At 48.6% G+C, this 16,499-nt stretch overlaps 1 long non-coding RNA gene across 1 annotated transcript in view; it reads right to left on the reverse strand.

Annotated features, from left to right (window-relative positions):
* LOC139042297 (uncharacterized) overlaps positions 1-16,499 on the reverse strand; it is a 33,075-nt gene that overhangs the window by 15,283 nt on the left and 1,293 nt on the right. The window lies entirely within an intron of this gene.

Below are 16,499 nucleotides of genomic sequence, written 5' to 3' on the forward strand. Positions count from 1 at the left end.
TTGTTTTCAAAGTAATGACAATTAGACTAAAATGGCTGATTTCTCAATAGCTGGAAGACAGTGGAAGTATACCTTAAACATGCTAGGAGAAAATGACTGTTGATCAAAAATTCTAATATCAGTGAAAAGATATTTTAAGAATAAGAAAAAATAATGACATGATGAGACGAACAAAAACTATATTTGCCACCAGTAGGCAGAAAGAAAGTGATCCCAGATGGAAGGAATGAAAGACAAGGACTGTAGACCAAAGAAAGTGGTACATATATGAGTAAATCTAAACAAATATTGTATAAACCATAATAACAATGTCTTGTAGGCTTAAAAAAACAAGCTAAAATTCAGATACATAAAAACAATAATATATAAGCTAGGAGAGGGGAGATTAGAGTTAGTTCTAAGGTTCTTGTTTTATTTAAGAAAAATTAAAGATATTAACTTAGACAAATAAAATATGCATATTAAAATTTCTAGTGTAACCACTAAAAATAGCAAAAAAGGTATAATTTGCAAACTAGTAAAAGAGAAAAATGAAATAAGAAAAAATAATCAAGAAAACAAGAAAGAATAGAAAAAGAAACCTAGAAAAGGTGGGGGGAAATACAAAATAACAGGGTAGTAGAAATGCATCCATATATATATACACTCATAAATAAATAGATACATAAATGTGTATGTATGTATCAGTATTTTAATAAATGTAAATGGACCAAATGCTTCTGTTAAGAGAAAAAGATTGCCAGACTAGATGAAGCAAATGAATCTAGGTATAAGCCGTTCATAAGAGACATATCTAAAACGTAACACAGAAAGGTTGAAAGTAAAAGGATAGAAAAATCTGTCAAATACTAACCAAAGGAAGCTGATATAACTATATTAATTTTAATCAAAATAGACTTTAAGACAAAAAGCATTATGAGAGACAAAACAGTCATTTCATAATGATAAAAGGTCCAATTCATCGGAAAGATAGAATAATCTTAAATTTATATACACCTAATAATATAACTTCAAAATAGATAAAGCAAAGAAAGCAAAATAAAAATAGACAAATTCACAATACAGTGGGAGGTGTAAACACACCTCTCTCAGTAAGTGACAGATCAAGTCAACAGTCAGTAAGGATTAGGAAAATGAGGTCCACAGAGGGGAAGTGACACACCTTCCTTCATCCTTTCACAAACGTTGAGTGCCTGCCATGTCCCAGATACCACACTTATATGTGTCGTCATTTAATCTTTAGAGAGAAAAAAATGCTCTGACTTTTATAGGTAGGAATGTTAGTCCCATTTACAAATTAGGAGGCTGAGGCTTGGAGAGGGTAAATAACTTGGATAAGACGCTCTTCCTCAGAAATCTTACATGTCAGGGCCAGCCTCGTGGCCTAGTGGTTGAGTTTGGCACACTCTGCTTCAGCAGCCCAAGTTTGGTTCTCAGGCACGGACCTATACGACTCATCGGCAGCCATGCTGTGGCAGCTTTCCACTTACAAAATGGTGGAAGACTGGCATAGACGTTAGCTCAGGGAGAATCCTCCTCAGCAAAAAGAAGAAGAAGAAATCTTACATGTCAAATCTCATTCCCTAACACAGCCTTCAACCTTCTTACTCATGGAAAACCTTAATCCACCTACACCTCCTCCTTGACTCCTTTAACTTCTGGGAGACTTCTAGTCCCCGTCTTTTTGCCCACTCCCATCACGCTTCCTTCTTCCCCAGCCTGGACCCCTGGAGGGTCATTTGAATCCCTCCCTCCCTAACACCCCTGATTCCCTTGCACCCTATCCTCCTGGGCTCAGCTTATCCCTGCATGACGCCTAGAGTCTGCCTTTTCTGTTCCTGAGACTGGTTGGCCTGCTGAGACCTACTGGAGAAAGCTGCCCATCTCCACAAATTCTCCTGGTTCCTGGATCCCATTCCCTCCACTAATTCTGGGATCTTGCTCCATCAGTCCTGCTCACCCCCATATCTATAAACCCTCACTTTCTTGGCTCCTACTCACCCAACAACATACTCAAGTCTCTTCCATTCTAAAAAGGATCCTCTCTCCCCTTTCCGGCCACCACATAACCACTTCAGTCCCCTCCCCATGCAGATTTCTCCGAAGAGTAAGTAACACTGTCTCTACTTCCTCATCTCCCATCCTTCCTTCCTCATCCTCTGCAGGCTGGCTTCAGACCCCATCACCCCACTGAGACTTCTATTTCTAAAACCACCAAGAACCTACTAATTACCAAGTCCAGGAGAGATTTTTCAGTCTTTTTATAACCTGGTCTCCCCAGGCCTCAATAGCCTTAAGATAAATAGAGCTACATGAATAAAAATGAAACAATAAGCACCCCCGTTCCACCTGTTCTTTTCATCCACCTGCTGAGGTGGATGAGAAGTCCCTCCAGCCTCTGCAAAGCCCACCCACGTATTTCTGAGAGCCCTCAAGCCCTCACTCCTAGGGGCTCACAAACAGCCTGATCCAGTAGGGCTTATTTCCTTGCTCTGAATTCATTGACCTCTGAATTCTAGCTTTTGTTTCTTTCTGGCCTGAGTATTCCTTACTTCATTACCAGCTCATCAGTGCATTTAAGAAGATTTTTTTTGTTTTATACAGAATTTGGTGTTGTTTTCAGAAGGAGGGTTAGTTAGAGTAGCTGGACCACTTTACCGCCGGAAGTGTTCCCAGCTTCCTAGTCTATGAAATGAGGTGATTGGACTAGATCAGTGATTCCTGACTTTTTTGGAACATAAACTATACTGGAAACTTTGGTGTCCTGTCCAGAGACCCTTGGGTTCCTTTCACCAGCTGTGTGCACCTATCCCTTCATTGAACTTTGTTCAAGGACTGTCCTGGGGCACTGGAGGCTTCTTGTCCCTTAGAGCTGGAAGTGCCTGGCAGTTTATGCCTCATGCTCAGCTGCAGGTCACCTGGCCGATGGCCAAGGACTGACTGCTGTGGGAGTGCAAATGTCCAGCCACTTTGTCTTGAGTAGGGACAAACTTAGAGGTGTAATTAATGCTCCTGAGTTCCCCTCAGGGTCAGGCTGAGTATGGGGTTTAACACAAAATTGCTCTTTCCCGGCTTCTTCCCTTCCTCTGCTATCCTGCTTCCCCTTCTCCTTCACCGGATTCTCCGGGGAACATTTCTTCACTAAATCACTTACGCACGAATCTTTATCTCAGGGTTCGCTTCTGGGAGAACCTGACCTACAGCATGGATTCCCTTGAGAAGCTGAAGAAAGTTATGGACCTTGTCCCCAGAAAAGCACACATACACACTTTCAAAATGTTGTATAATTCTTTTTGCTCCCCCAAAGCCATCCATGGAACCAAGATTAAGAAGTCTAGACAAAATGATCTCTGGGGTCCCTCCATAGCTAACTTTGCCAGGTTCTCTGCTCTGTGTGGGTTTGAGGTGTTTAGTTTTGAATTCCTGAATTGGGGCTTCCAGGAGAGCGGGATCCAATTTCCTTTTAGTAAATTCCTTTTCTGTTTAAACTAGTCAGCGTTAGTTTCTCTTGCTCTCAGCTAAGAATCTAGACAGAGACACTGCCACGTGCTTTATCTTCTGGTACCTCCTGATTCCTCTTTGTTCCCTCCACACCATGCTGGGTTTGCTCATTCTGTCTTCTCTATCCAGAGTGCCCTTCCTTTTCCTTTTCATCCAACTGCCATTCATTTTTAAACTCAGCTCTGTCAACACCTCCTCCAGGAAGCTTTCCCTGAGAGCCACCCTCAGGATGATGACCTAGAGAGGCCCCAAGAACAGGTGGCCCACACTAACCCAGGCATGTTATGGTCAGTGCATCAAGCTCACTGTTTTACAGTGATCTGTTTACGGGTCTATCTCCCCCTCTAGGGAGTAAGTTCCTTAAACGTAGGGACAGAGCTTCATTTTTTTCTGTACCCCCAGCACCTAGCTCAGGGCTTGGTACATAGTAGAAGCTAAAAACATTTGTAGGATGAATTCCTGAGTACGGGTAATTTGTGGTGAAGGCAGGCTTTAATCCAGTTTTTCTGGCCTCAAAACCCATGCATTTTCCATCTTAGATACCAGGGGGTGGAGGCAGACTTGTTGAGACGGAAGTTTTGTCCAGCTCAGTAGTTCCCTGTTCCCTCTGGCCCTGCTGAGCCCAGCCAAGGGGCCCAGAGCCTCCCTGTGCCCACACTTAATGCGCCCTCCTTTTAATGTGCCCACAGTTGGAAAACAAACCTGGGCAAGATGGCGCTCCCCATGGTGGGGGCTGTGGCCTCCGCTCTTCCTGGACTCCCCTCTGGTGGGGCCCAGTCTGGCAGCCCTGCTGTCCCCTCCTCCTTCCTGCCTTCTGTGCTGGCCCCACACCACACTCCCTGTACGTCCCTCCCTCTCCTTTCCTACCTCTGGCTGGGAGCCTGGGACCCAGGCTGTGAGTAAACCTCAGAAGAACAGGGTCTCCAGCCAGCGCCTGTTTTTCAACCACAGCTCACCTGAGGGAAACCAGCCGCTTCTTCTCCTGGCCAAGATCTCCCCTGGGGGCTGTAGCCCTGCAGCCCATCACTGCCCCAGTGAAGAACCTCGGGCCTGGGGAGGCTGAGGGCTCCGGCCTCCGCTGTGGACCTGGACTTTGGATGAAGCTCCCCAGGCAGGGGCTGCTCCACCCCCTGGAGAGAACTGTTCTCTCCCCCTTTGTCTGAGCCCTTGCCGACTCTGGGATATGGCCCTGGTGGGGGACATTCTCCTCACTGTGAGAAGCAGCTTTGCTCTCCACTCTCTTTCCGAGGAAACTCCTGCAGATCCTCTCTCCTCAGGATGAGGAAAGCAGACGCCACTCTCCCTCCAGGCCCCCAGACATCCTCTCCTGCCCCGGCTCAGGGCAACCAGCTCTCTCCTTGTTTAATTCTCGAGTGACTGCTGCCCTTTACCCTAATGTGCAGATGGGGGTGACAGGAGCAGGGTGACCTCAACCCCCTAGTCCCACTCTCCAGGCTCAGGGCCTGTGTCTGGGGAGGGGAAGCTGTTGCTCAGCTACAAGGCTGGGTCCCTCTGGGGAGGACCTGGCCCACCCAGCAGAGGGGTCACCAGGGCAGGTTGGTTGGGTCCAATGGCTGGGGGCTCAGAGGCATCTGTCTGTCGGGGGCCTGGCTTGGAAAGTCGCCGAGCGCCCTGCAGGACCCCTCACCCGCCTTTTCAAAGTGCTTTCCCTCCACCCCTGTCAGGCGTCCGTGGGATCACATTTTCGGGAAAATGGGTGGTGTGGTGCCCTCGCTCATCAAAGCAGCAGCTGGCACCTGTAAAGAGTCCCCTTAGAAAGTGCTTTTCTGTCAAAGCAAGTGGTCTCAGCTGTGGCTGCAAGTGAGCATCACCTGAGAGCTTTTAAAAATACCGACATCCAGGCCACACCCACACCAATTAGATCAGCATCGCTGAGGGCAGGCCTGGCAGGGACATGTTCTAAAGCTCCCAGATGACCCGAATATGCAGCATTCGAGCCTCAAAAGGACCTTGAAAGACAGGCCTTGTTGCCATCCCCACTGTACAGGCAGGGCTCAGAGAGGTAAAGCCACTTGGCAGAGGTCAGAGGGCACATGGAAGGGGTGGAACTGGAGTCTCAGATGGAACCAGGCAGGTGGCTCCCTGCTTGCCTTGGATCCAGGCTTCCTGTGGGATCATGAGGCTGTCCTGAGAGCTCGTCTCCTTTGGTCAGGAAGACATTTCTGGCACCTCTTTCTCCAAAGTGCTAGGCTGGGGCTCCTCCAAGCCCCAGAACATGGGGGGTCACCTCCACTCACCCAGCCCTGTGTTCCTCTCGCTGGAAAGGCGTGCCCTTTGGTGAGGGAGAGGAAGCATTTTTGAGGTGAAGTGTTGTATAATAGCCAGGAATGGAAAATATTAAAAGCCCATGAGCACCAACAAGGTTCGCGCCAGGGCCAGAAAGTCCAGAAAAGAGAAGAAAGGCTCCTTGCGGTGGAGGCCCTGGGGCTGGTGGGATCAGCCAGGCTGCCCACACCCTGTATCCCAGGCTGCTTCCATGTTTAGGGTTAGAGCAAGCCTCACTTGGGCCAGAGGAAGGTTCTGTGCTGGTGACCCTGAGAGGAAAGCCACACCAGTGTATTAGGTATGGTTTACTTCTCACTCCAAATGGGATGGTGGGCATAGGGGTGTGGGGCCGTTGAGGGTGGGGTACCTTACTGGGAGCACGTGCGGCTAGGCCAGCCCAGGCCACATACAGGTTCTGAATGTTCTGGGTGTTGGGATGTGGAGAGAGTGAGACATGGTCCCTGTTCTCTGGGGGTTTCGCCATGGAGATGGGCAGGCAAGAAAACAAAGTCAGCAGAATGTGATACTCCTCTCCTGGAGGAGTGCACAGGGCTTGAAGAAGACAGAAGAGGGGCAGTTAGCTCAGCCCTGGGCTATGAGGAAGGGTTCCTGGAGGAGGTGGTACCTGGCTGAGTCTTATTACAAATAAATACAATAGATAGAATAGATAGAATGTGCACAAAGCCGCTGTGTGGGTAGATGCCCTTAGAAACCTATCTCTGTGTGTTTGGAAAAAAAGACAGTTACAGATGCACAAGCAAATGGACTCATTCTCCCCATGGAGCCCTCTGCCATCTCTCCCTTTCCCATTGTCCATCACAAACACACTAAGGTTCAGAAACACTTGTAGTCACAATTACATATAAACACATACACACGTACAAGGTAGTGGAGAATGTACCAGAATTCTTCTCAGTGAGAGCTGTTCCTGGAAGAGAAAGGTTTTAATAAGAACATGGGGTAGACGATGAGGCCTCTGGTGCCTGAGGATCTGCAGGGCCAGGCTTCAGAGGCTGGGAAAGCTGCCCTGCTGAGAACAGGGAGAAGAGTCTGGGGGAGGCCTAGGGAGCAGTGGTGGAAGCGGAGGAGGAGGGAGCTTTAATCCTCTAATGCTCTCATTTTGCTGTGGAGGAAACAGGCCTAGAGAGGGAAAGTGAAATGCCTAAAGTCACACTGCACCTGGGCATCAGAGCTGAGTGTGAGCATCTACACATCCGGACACGCCCAGTCGGGCCTGTACGCTCCCACATAGCCACTTGCACTACACAGTTATGCACACAGACACTCCACTCCACAGACACAGGCACTGGCCCCAGGGCTGCCGTCATTTACACTTCAGGCTGCTCAGATGCCTCCTTAAGCTGGAGCAGCTGATCATGCCCGCCTGCCCACTCCCACCTCCGCTCCAGCCTTTATGGATCACGAAGACCATGGTGGGAAGTAGAGCATTCGGGAACTTGGGGTCATACTGTCTATAGGTCTGCTCCAAGCATTCCCTGGAGACTCCCTCAAGCAGGGCAGGAGGTTTACCCCAGAACTGACTCAGAGCTGCCCCAGCACCAGGGGTCAGGGCTGGGCCTACATCCTCCAGGGAAGATGTCTCAGGGCAGAGCCAGAGGCCTCACCAGTCTCAGAAGTGGGACTGAAGTTCCCGAGCTTCACATCTTAGTGAGATGCCAGGGAGCCTACTGGAGTGCAGAGAGGAGCCCAGATGTGGAACAGGGGACCTGGGCTCCTCCCTGGCTCTGCTCCTCCCTCCATGAACGGCCTTGGGTAAGCCCTTTCCCCTCTTTGAGGTCTATGGATTTATGATGTTGAGCCAGGTGCTGGGGACACAGAAATAAGTAAGACATAGTCCTTGCCCTTCATGAGTTCAAGTGAGGAAAGACAGCATTCCCAAGTGGAGCAAAGAGCTCTTCAACTCAGAGTGGGGCCAAGTAGGAAATGCTGAGGCTGGGGCTGGGGCAGCTCAGAGGGAGGAGAGGGGTGTGGGCTGGAGTGTTCAGGGCATATGTGTAATGTTTCAGGTATGAGAATAAACCCTCAAATCATGCTGGTAACCCTCACGGTGCCACAGACCGTGGAGCCTCTTCTAGCTGAAACTGCCCACCCACAGCCCAGTAGTCGGGGAAGCAGTACCACCATGGTATTTGGCCAGGAGTGGCCACTGATTGGCACAGGCTGAGTACCTGACCTAAACCCAGCCCATCCATACGCCAGCTGGTGACTTGTGAAGGGCTTCATGAGAAAAGCTCCATCCAATAGGGGTGGGTGTGGGAACTACCTGAGCCAATCAGAACGGTTCCCGCTGGGATTTGAACTAAGAAAATGCAGGAGATGGACCTGTCAGGAGCGAGGGGCAAGGGAAATTGCCACATAGAGAGAAGCAGACACATAGGAGAAATACCAGGCAGCCTGTGTGAGAGAGGCCTGCCCCAGAGTTGCCCAGCCCAGCTCCTGACTTTGTCTATCTTTACAACAAGCCTCTTTTTTTCTCAGAATGACCTGAGAGTTATCATTTTGTTCTCTGAAATGCATAACCAGTTTAGGAGCCCCCTCATCTCCCTGGCGTCCCAGAGAGCAACCAGCTTTATCTTGTATGAGAGGCCACTGTGAGAAAATGGAAAGATCAGAGGACTGGAAATTAGGAGACCTGGCCTGGGTTCGAGCCTGAATCAAGTCCCTAAGCTTCCGCAAGTGCCTGGTCTTGGCAGAAGTCTCGTTTACCTTGCACAGTGTCCTTTCTCCTTCGCTGATTACGATCAGGCTAAAATGAAAATCAAGAGCAACTTTGACAGGTGAAAGCAGCCAGAAAGGTGGAAGCAGCTGATGCTTCCCAGGGCATTCTCCTCCCTCTGTCGGACGGAGGCTGGTTGATTGGGTGTAGAGGATGCCAAGCCTCTCTGGCTGAGGAGCCTCCTGGGAGGTAGGGGAGTCAGTGGAGAGGAGGGGCTGTGCTGGATCCAGGACTGTGTTTGACAGTCACAGCAGTCTCCTGGTGCAGGTCTCAGCAGACTCCTGTCTGAGTACTGGGGACAGCAGAGGGGCCGTAAGGAAAAGCTAAAAGAGCTGTTCCAAAAGTCTGTGTCTTATTTGGGCATAAGCAGTTCTGTTTGGGGTCAGGTAAGAGAGACATTCATTTCTGCTATGCTACTGACTTTGTGCATCACAAAAGCTCTAGAGTCAATGCCTCAAAGAGCCACAGTCTTTAAAAAAAAAGGTGGGGGGGAGTTAAACAGAGAAAGGATAGTCTTGTCAACAAATAGTGACAGAACAATTGGACATCCACATGCAAAAAAATAAACCTTGACCCATGTTTTGTACCATATGCAAAAACTAGTTAAAAATAAATCATAGACCTAAAGGCAAAACCTAAGACTAAAAAACTCCTAGAGAAAACATAGGAGAAAATTTTTATGACCGTGGGTTAGGCCAAAATTTCTTAGATCCAACACCAAAAGCACAATCCATAAAATTAAAAAATTGATAAACTGGATTTCATCAAAATTAAGAACTTCTGGGGGCCCACCCTGTGGTGTAGTGGTTGAGTTCGCACACTCCACTTTGGAGGCCTGGGGTTTGCCACTTTGGATCCTGGGCACGGACCTATGCACCACTTATCAAGCCATGCTATGGCAGGCGTCCCACATATAAAGTAGAGGAAGATGGACATGCATGTTAACTCAGGGCCAGTCTTCCTCAAGAAAAAAATTAAGAACTTCTGCTCTTCAAAAGACACTTAAGAAAACGAAAAGACAAGCTACAGAGTGGGAAAAATATTTTCAAAACACTTATCTGATAAAGGACTTGTATCTAGAATATATAAAGTACAGGCAAAACTCAATAATAAGAAAGCAATCCAATTACTAAGAGGGCAAAATATTTGAACAGACACTTCACCAAAGTAAATATATGCATGGCAAATAAGGGTATGAAAAGATGTTCAACATCATTGGCCACTATAGAAATGCAAATTAAAACCACAACGAGAGCACAGCCACCTCCACTAGAAGGGCTAAAAACCAACCAGCAATCGAACATGAAGCTTTGACAGTATCAAGTGTTGATGAGGATGCTGAGCAACTGGAACTCTCATACATTGCTGGTAGGAATAGAAATGGTACAATCCCTCTGGAAAACAGTTTGACAGTTTCTTATAAAGTTAAACACATACTTAACATATAACCCAGCAATCCCACTCCTAGGTATTTATCCCAAAGAAATGAATAACATGTTTACACAAAAATCTGTACACAAATATTTATAACTAAAATGTAATTGCTAAAAACTGGAGACGATCCATCTGTCCTCCAACTGGCGAATGGATAAATAAACTGTGGTATAGCTGTACCGTGAAATACTACTCAGCAATAAAAAGGAATGAACTCTTGACTCATGCAACAATGTGGATGATTATACTAAGTGAAAGAAAGCAGACTTAAAAGGCTCATACCAAAGGATTCCATTTCTATGACTTTCTTGAAAAGGCAGAACTACAGGGAAAGAAAACAGGTCAGTGGTTGCCAGCAGCTGGGGATGGAGGGAGGGGCTGACTACCAAGGGAACTTCTGAGGTGATGGAAATATTTTTATATCTTGATTGTGATGGTGATTACATGATTCTTTGCATTTGTCAAAAATCATAGAACTGTACACTCAAAAGGGTGAATTTTATAGTATGAAAATTATGCTTCAATTTTTAAAAATGGGGTTGGGATTCAAATTCCTTTTTCCCTTTCTTTGCCTTCCCTGTCACTACCCAACATCCTGTCTTCCAAGCTCTTGTTCTCCTGGGAAAAAAATGCCCTGATTCAGCCACCGTGAACACTGCTTTGCTTCTGGGAACAAAAGGCCAATCCACTAAGAACTGTCTCTGCAGGCCCACGTGTCTGACGCTTTCCCTCTGTCCCACCCCGTCTGGCTAAGCCTGCTCACCAAGGCCTCTCTAACCTCCATTTCCCCTTCCCTGCCTGCTCACCCTGGTCAACTGGAGTTCTAAATCCTTACAGCCCAGGTGCTGTGTGGGCGAATGATTCTGCCTGGGAAGAGGGAGGTTCCTCACATTCAAATTTCCACAGCTCTAGCCCATAAAACAGCCATGTGTCCAGGGAACATACAGCCAGAGAGAACATCTACCCGCGTCTGCCTCACCTCATCCTTGAGCAAGGCTGCCCCCATCAGTGCCGCGGGTTTTTCTGGGCTGCCAGCATCTTGGTCAGAACTGAAGCTGTACCACACCCAGAACCACCTGGGGGCTCTGGGAGAGTCATAAAAAGAGGGCTTGGGTCATGGGAAGCAAGTGGCAGAGTCTGCTAGATGCACCAAGGTGAGCTTGATGACCAATCAGGACAAACGCATCACGTTGAGTGTGACTAGTCGGGGAAGAGAGTGTGAACACTCTTGAGATGACATCCTGGTAAGTGTGCACCCCTAATCCTATGCAAAATTGTAAATGTGGATATTCCTGAGAAACACAGGGGGCACTGTGGGGACACTCTGATGTCCACATATAGAATGTGAACTCCCTGGTTTATGCAGTAAACACTACAATGTCACTGGGTGTGAGCAAACTGTAAGTGTGGTGAAGACTCTCTGGTGGCTATGAGCACGGCATGGCAAGCTAGGTGAACATCATGGTGACACAGCAGGAATCCCATAGTGAGTGGCAAAAACACTGGGACATGTGGGTGTGAACACATTGTGGTAAGCATGGTGAGCACTAGAGATGCTGCGTGTGAGCATAAGGCTGTGACTATGTTGAATACACTATAGGGACAGTGAGGTGACTCTTTTTTTTTAAGCTCGAGGAGTATTCTGTGATGATCACCTAAGCATATTATGCAAGGTAGAGGGCTCTACAGGACATATTTTGGGGTATCTGCCATTCACAGGGAATCTGCTCCTACCTACAACCTGCGTGGAATAAGCATACCCTTACGTGACCAGGTGCTGACCTGCAGGTGCAGTATATGCAGCAACCAGTGTGGCGTGCATGGTCCTGAAGGTTTCTTTCTTTTTCTTCCATTTTCTAAGCTGGAGTTGTTATTATAGTTGTTCAGTTTTATACAACTGTTCTGGGATGTGTTGATATGGTTACAGGGTGGGGAGTAATCATACATGGGTGGGTACAAAGGGACAAAGGGAGGGTAAACTCTGAGGTTGACAGGGGCCTCTTGATATCAAGACTCAATTCCTGAAGTCAAGATCAATAGTTAAGACATTTCAGATCAACTCCTACTAGGAAAGGGGTGCTTGTGTTTTTAGTGGGTACATGTCATTTTTTACTTTCTGGGATCCATTTTTCCTTCTTCTGATGACAGCACCACAATTTTCCTTTGTGAAAAATCAGTCCGTGTAATCCCAGTGAGGCTGATCTACTCCTGGCTCCAGTAGTGGGCTTAGCAGAGCTTTCCGTCCCATGGTTACAAGGACTGGATCAGGAATGGGCCTGAGAGCCTTCCCCAGGACTTTTGCTAGAACAATTGGGGAAGAGACACTCTCTTTCCATGGAGATTTGAGATGTGCTAGGAGGGTGCCTGAAGCTTCTGGAAGATACTACATGGGAACAGCCTCTGGTCCACTTACTTTTGCTGTGTTACAAACTACCCCAAGTCTTAGTGGCTTAAATGACAATCATTTTATTATATTTCATGGACTCTGTAGGTCAGGATTTCATGTAGTACTTGAGTAGGCAATTCCGCTTTTTGTGACATGAATAGAAGCCAGTCAGTGGCACTCATCTGGTAGATGGGCTGGTCTGGCCTGGAGGGTCCAAGACAGCTACACTCGCTTGTTTGGTGCCTTGGTGGTGAGGGCTGGCAGGCGGGCTCAGCCAGGACTGCTGACCAGAACACCTATACCAGGCCTTTCCAGTATGGTGGTCTCAGGGTAGTTAGACTTCTCACTTGGCAGCTGGCTTTCCCCAGAGCAATTGTCCCAAGAGATTCAAGTGGAAGCTGTTTGACCTCTTCGGACCTAGCCTTAGAAGTCCACTTCATTCTTGGAAACAAGCAAGTCATATGCCAACTCAGATTCAAGGGGAGGGAAATAAGATTCTATCTCTTGATGGTATACTAGCACGGTCACATTGTACCAGAAGATGCAATGAGAGCTATTGTTGCAGCCATCTTTGGAAAATACAGACTGCTATGCCCTTCTGAGAATAAAACCATCTCAGAGGCAGTAGTTGAGATATGGAAAGAAAACAGTCCTGATGATGTTTTCTGAGTATCTAGATCCAATTTTCCCCAAGATTTCAGTTATGAGAAGCATCAGATGCCTTTTCTGCTTAAACCAATCTGAATTATGCTTCTGTCACTTGCAAGTGAAAGAGCTTTTACTCTTAGTGTGTGTATCAGTTGTCTATTGCAACATAATAAACCGCTCCAAAACTCAGTGACTTACAACAGTGATTTCTTATTTCTCATGATTCTCTGGGTTTCGCTGGGATGTTCCTCTGCTGGTCTTACTTGGGCTCACTCATGCAACTGGGGTAGAAAGGATAAGATATTCACATGTCTGGCTGTTGGCTGGAGGCCTCAGATCTCCTCCATGTGGTCTCTCATCCTCCAGTAGGATAGACTGACTTCCTTATATTTTGGCCTCAGGACAGTGTTCCAAGAAAGCGAAGGTAGCAAGGTCTTTTGAGACCTAAACTCCAGAACTTGTACAGTGTCACTTTTGTCATATTCCTTTGTTCAAAGTAAGTGACGAAGCCAGCCCAGGTCAAAGGAGTGAATAAATAGACTCTCCCTCATAATGGGAAAGTTGCAAAGGATTTGTGGTCACATTTAATCCACCACAGCATGACAGATAGCTGGATCGTGTTAGGTGGGAGCATCTTTAGATTTAGTGTATGTATAGGAAGCAGGGTGTGTGTGCCAGTCAAGCAGAGCCAGACTGTTCTAGGCATGTTCTTACTGAGGAGCATACAGTGGAAATGTGACTTCCATGGTGGCTCCTCTGAGCTGAGGGCCCTATGACAAGGTCTGCACTAGCCCCCTGGTTCCCAGGGGCAACTTTGAGTTGACGTCTGAGTGACTTCACCTCTCTGAGCCTCAGTTTTTCCTCTGTAAAATGAGTGTGATCATTCCTGCCTCACAGCTTGGCTTGTGAGGCTGCAGATGAGATGATGACCATGAATGTGCTTTGTAAATTAAAGAGTGTCATCCACACGTGACTGAACGTTATTATCCGAGACTCAAGAAGGGGTAATCAAGGTGGGCCTGGGTGGTCAGAGAGGGCAAGAGGGAGGAGACTGAGATGGAGCTTTTAAAGATGGGGGACATTCACACTGGTGGGGAGGAAGGGCTGTGTTTCAGGATGAGAAGCTGAGGAATAAAACTGTAAAGGCACAGAGGTGGAACAGTGGCAGACTGTACCCAGGACAGGGAGAACAAGGTCGGGGGCGAGCCCTTCCACTACCCTGGACTCTGGGTCTCTGGGCTCCCAGGTACTGGGTCAACAGCCCCTGACGGTCACTCGGAGCTGCAGTCAAGTCCTCCAGTCTCCGGGGCTCATCAGCTGCCTGTCGCTACCCAGGCTGGCAAAGGCTCTCAGGCCACAGTAGGGTGATGATGGGAGCATGAGAGAGGTGGTCAGGCAGAGTGTCAGAGACAAAGCACCTTCCTCTGGAGCCACCAGCACCAGGTCAGACCCCTCCCAGTGTTCCTAAGCTCCTTTCCCCTCAGCAGGGTGGGGACCCCTGGCCAGGCTTGGGTCACAGATGGCCTGGCTAAACTGGGCTCCAAACCCCTAATCCCCTGGACAGGGATGGGGGTGATTTATGGGTTTCCAGTGTGTTCCAAGAAGGAGCTTGGAGCTGCTGCAGACTAGCCTGGCCTGCAGAAGCCCCAAATGGCTACTCATGGCTGGGGCTGACGCCTCCAGGCCAGGCCCTGGACTCTCCGAATCTGTGGCTGCCTCCCAAGCCCTGTCTATTCTGGGGTCCTGGCTGATGAGAGCAGCAGCCTCTCCCTCAAAGGAGTCCTGGGAGGAGGAATGGGGATAGGCTCAGATTCGCCCAATCTAGCCCTGAGCAGCTGACAGCTCAGTCCCACTTGGGGACAGGAAAGGATTCTTTGATGGGGTTGGGGGAGGTCAGCTAGAGGGACGCAAATGGCAGGGCTGGAATCAGAACCCAGGGATTCTAGCTCACAGTCCCTCAACCCCGTGCCCACCGTGACAACACCCGCTGGCCACTTGGGGCTAGGTAAATGGTGGGGGGACCTCTGTGTGCTTGCTGGGTCAAGCAAGGAGACACAGGTAGGAATCGTGGCTTAAGGGGCTCCACTTTGCCAAACCTTCACCCCATGGGGTACTGTGCCTCCCACCACAGAAAGAGAAGAGAGAGGTGCAATTGGAAGCGGGGGGAGTCCTCTTACACCCTGGGGTTCATAGACTGGAGAGCAGCCGATTACCCTGACATTTACCTCTGGACCTCTGGTTTACCTCTCCCCATCTTCCTCTCCCATTTACCTTGCTCTCCTAATCCAGTCTTGGTGATCCCATTGCTTCTCTGGTCTCCCTCCTGACCCCTGGCCAGACTCCTTGGACCTGTCCTTCCTTCCTGTCTCTCCTTCCCGCAATGTTTGTTGTCAGCGTCTTATCAAACCTTGCAAGAGCTAGTGGGGGCCTCAGAGCTCACTCAGACAAACTTCTGTTGCACTGGTGGGGACACAGAGGGCCAAGGTCACTTGGGGCATTGCTTGTCCAAGGTCACATATCAGAATCAGTTGCAGAGCCAGGACCAAGGTTTTGACTCCCAAGTTCCTATTTTTCTCCTGTTCTTTGATCTGGCTATCGCGGCTCAGCCTCTGTCTGTCTGTTCATCTGTTCTTGGACCAGCAGAATTCTTATGGGCTTCACTCAGTTCATACTTCACCTTCAAAGTCAAGGCTGAAGCTGCTTCATGGCTTGGCTCTGACAACAACCTGGACCAGACTGGGGCTGGCTAAGGCTCTATGGGCCAAGGGCTCAGGGCGGGGAGGGAGACCAGGCTCCTGGAGAGAAAGCAAAGCAGAGCTGTGCCCCAGGTCTATGTGGGGGCTGTTGCTGCTCAACAGCCATTCTCCACCCCGACCTGCTCCGCCAATAGTGCCTATCCAGAGCGATGCTCAGAGGAACAGAGCTCCTAAACCCCTTGCTTACACACACACACACACACACGCACATATACTCACACACAAAGAGAAAGACACAGACATAACAGCATATACATAGACACATACATACCAAGAAAGGCAGAGACATGCACACAAGCACACCCACAGCTCTCTGGATGAGGGTTTGCATTGCTGCACTTTGGGATCATTCCCGCGTGAGGCTCTTTCCTCTGAGTGCAAGGGCATGTCTCTTCTTTTGTGGGCTCCCAGTGCCCAGCTTAGAGCCTGCCGCATACAGGAGCTCGATGAGAGTGTGTAGAAAGAGTGAGCGAGTATGGAGTGCCACAAGGACCAGGCCTCCATCTCCAGACCCTGGCATGAGGCAGGAAGCCCAGCCCAGGCCAGAAGAGTCTGGGACATGACGCAGGCCCTGGCAGCTCCTGCTGTGGTTCGGCTAGTACACCCCCTCCCCATCTTCTGCATCCAACTGGGACTCTGTCCTTGTGTGGTCCATAAACCAGCAGCACCAACATTACCCAGGAGCTTGTTAGAAACGCGAAGTCTCAGACCTCACCTCAGATCTGCTGAATCAGAAACTCTGGGTATGGGG

This window comes from Equus asinus, chromosome 2 (genome assembly GCF_041296235.1).
Source record: "Equus asinus isolate D_3611 breed Donkey chromosome 2, EquAss-T2T_v2, whole genome shotgun sequence".
Taxonomy (NCBI): Eukaryota; Metazoa; Chordata; class Mammalia; order Perissodactyla; family Equidae; genus Equus; species Equus asinus.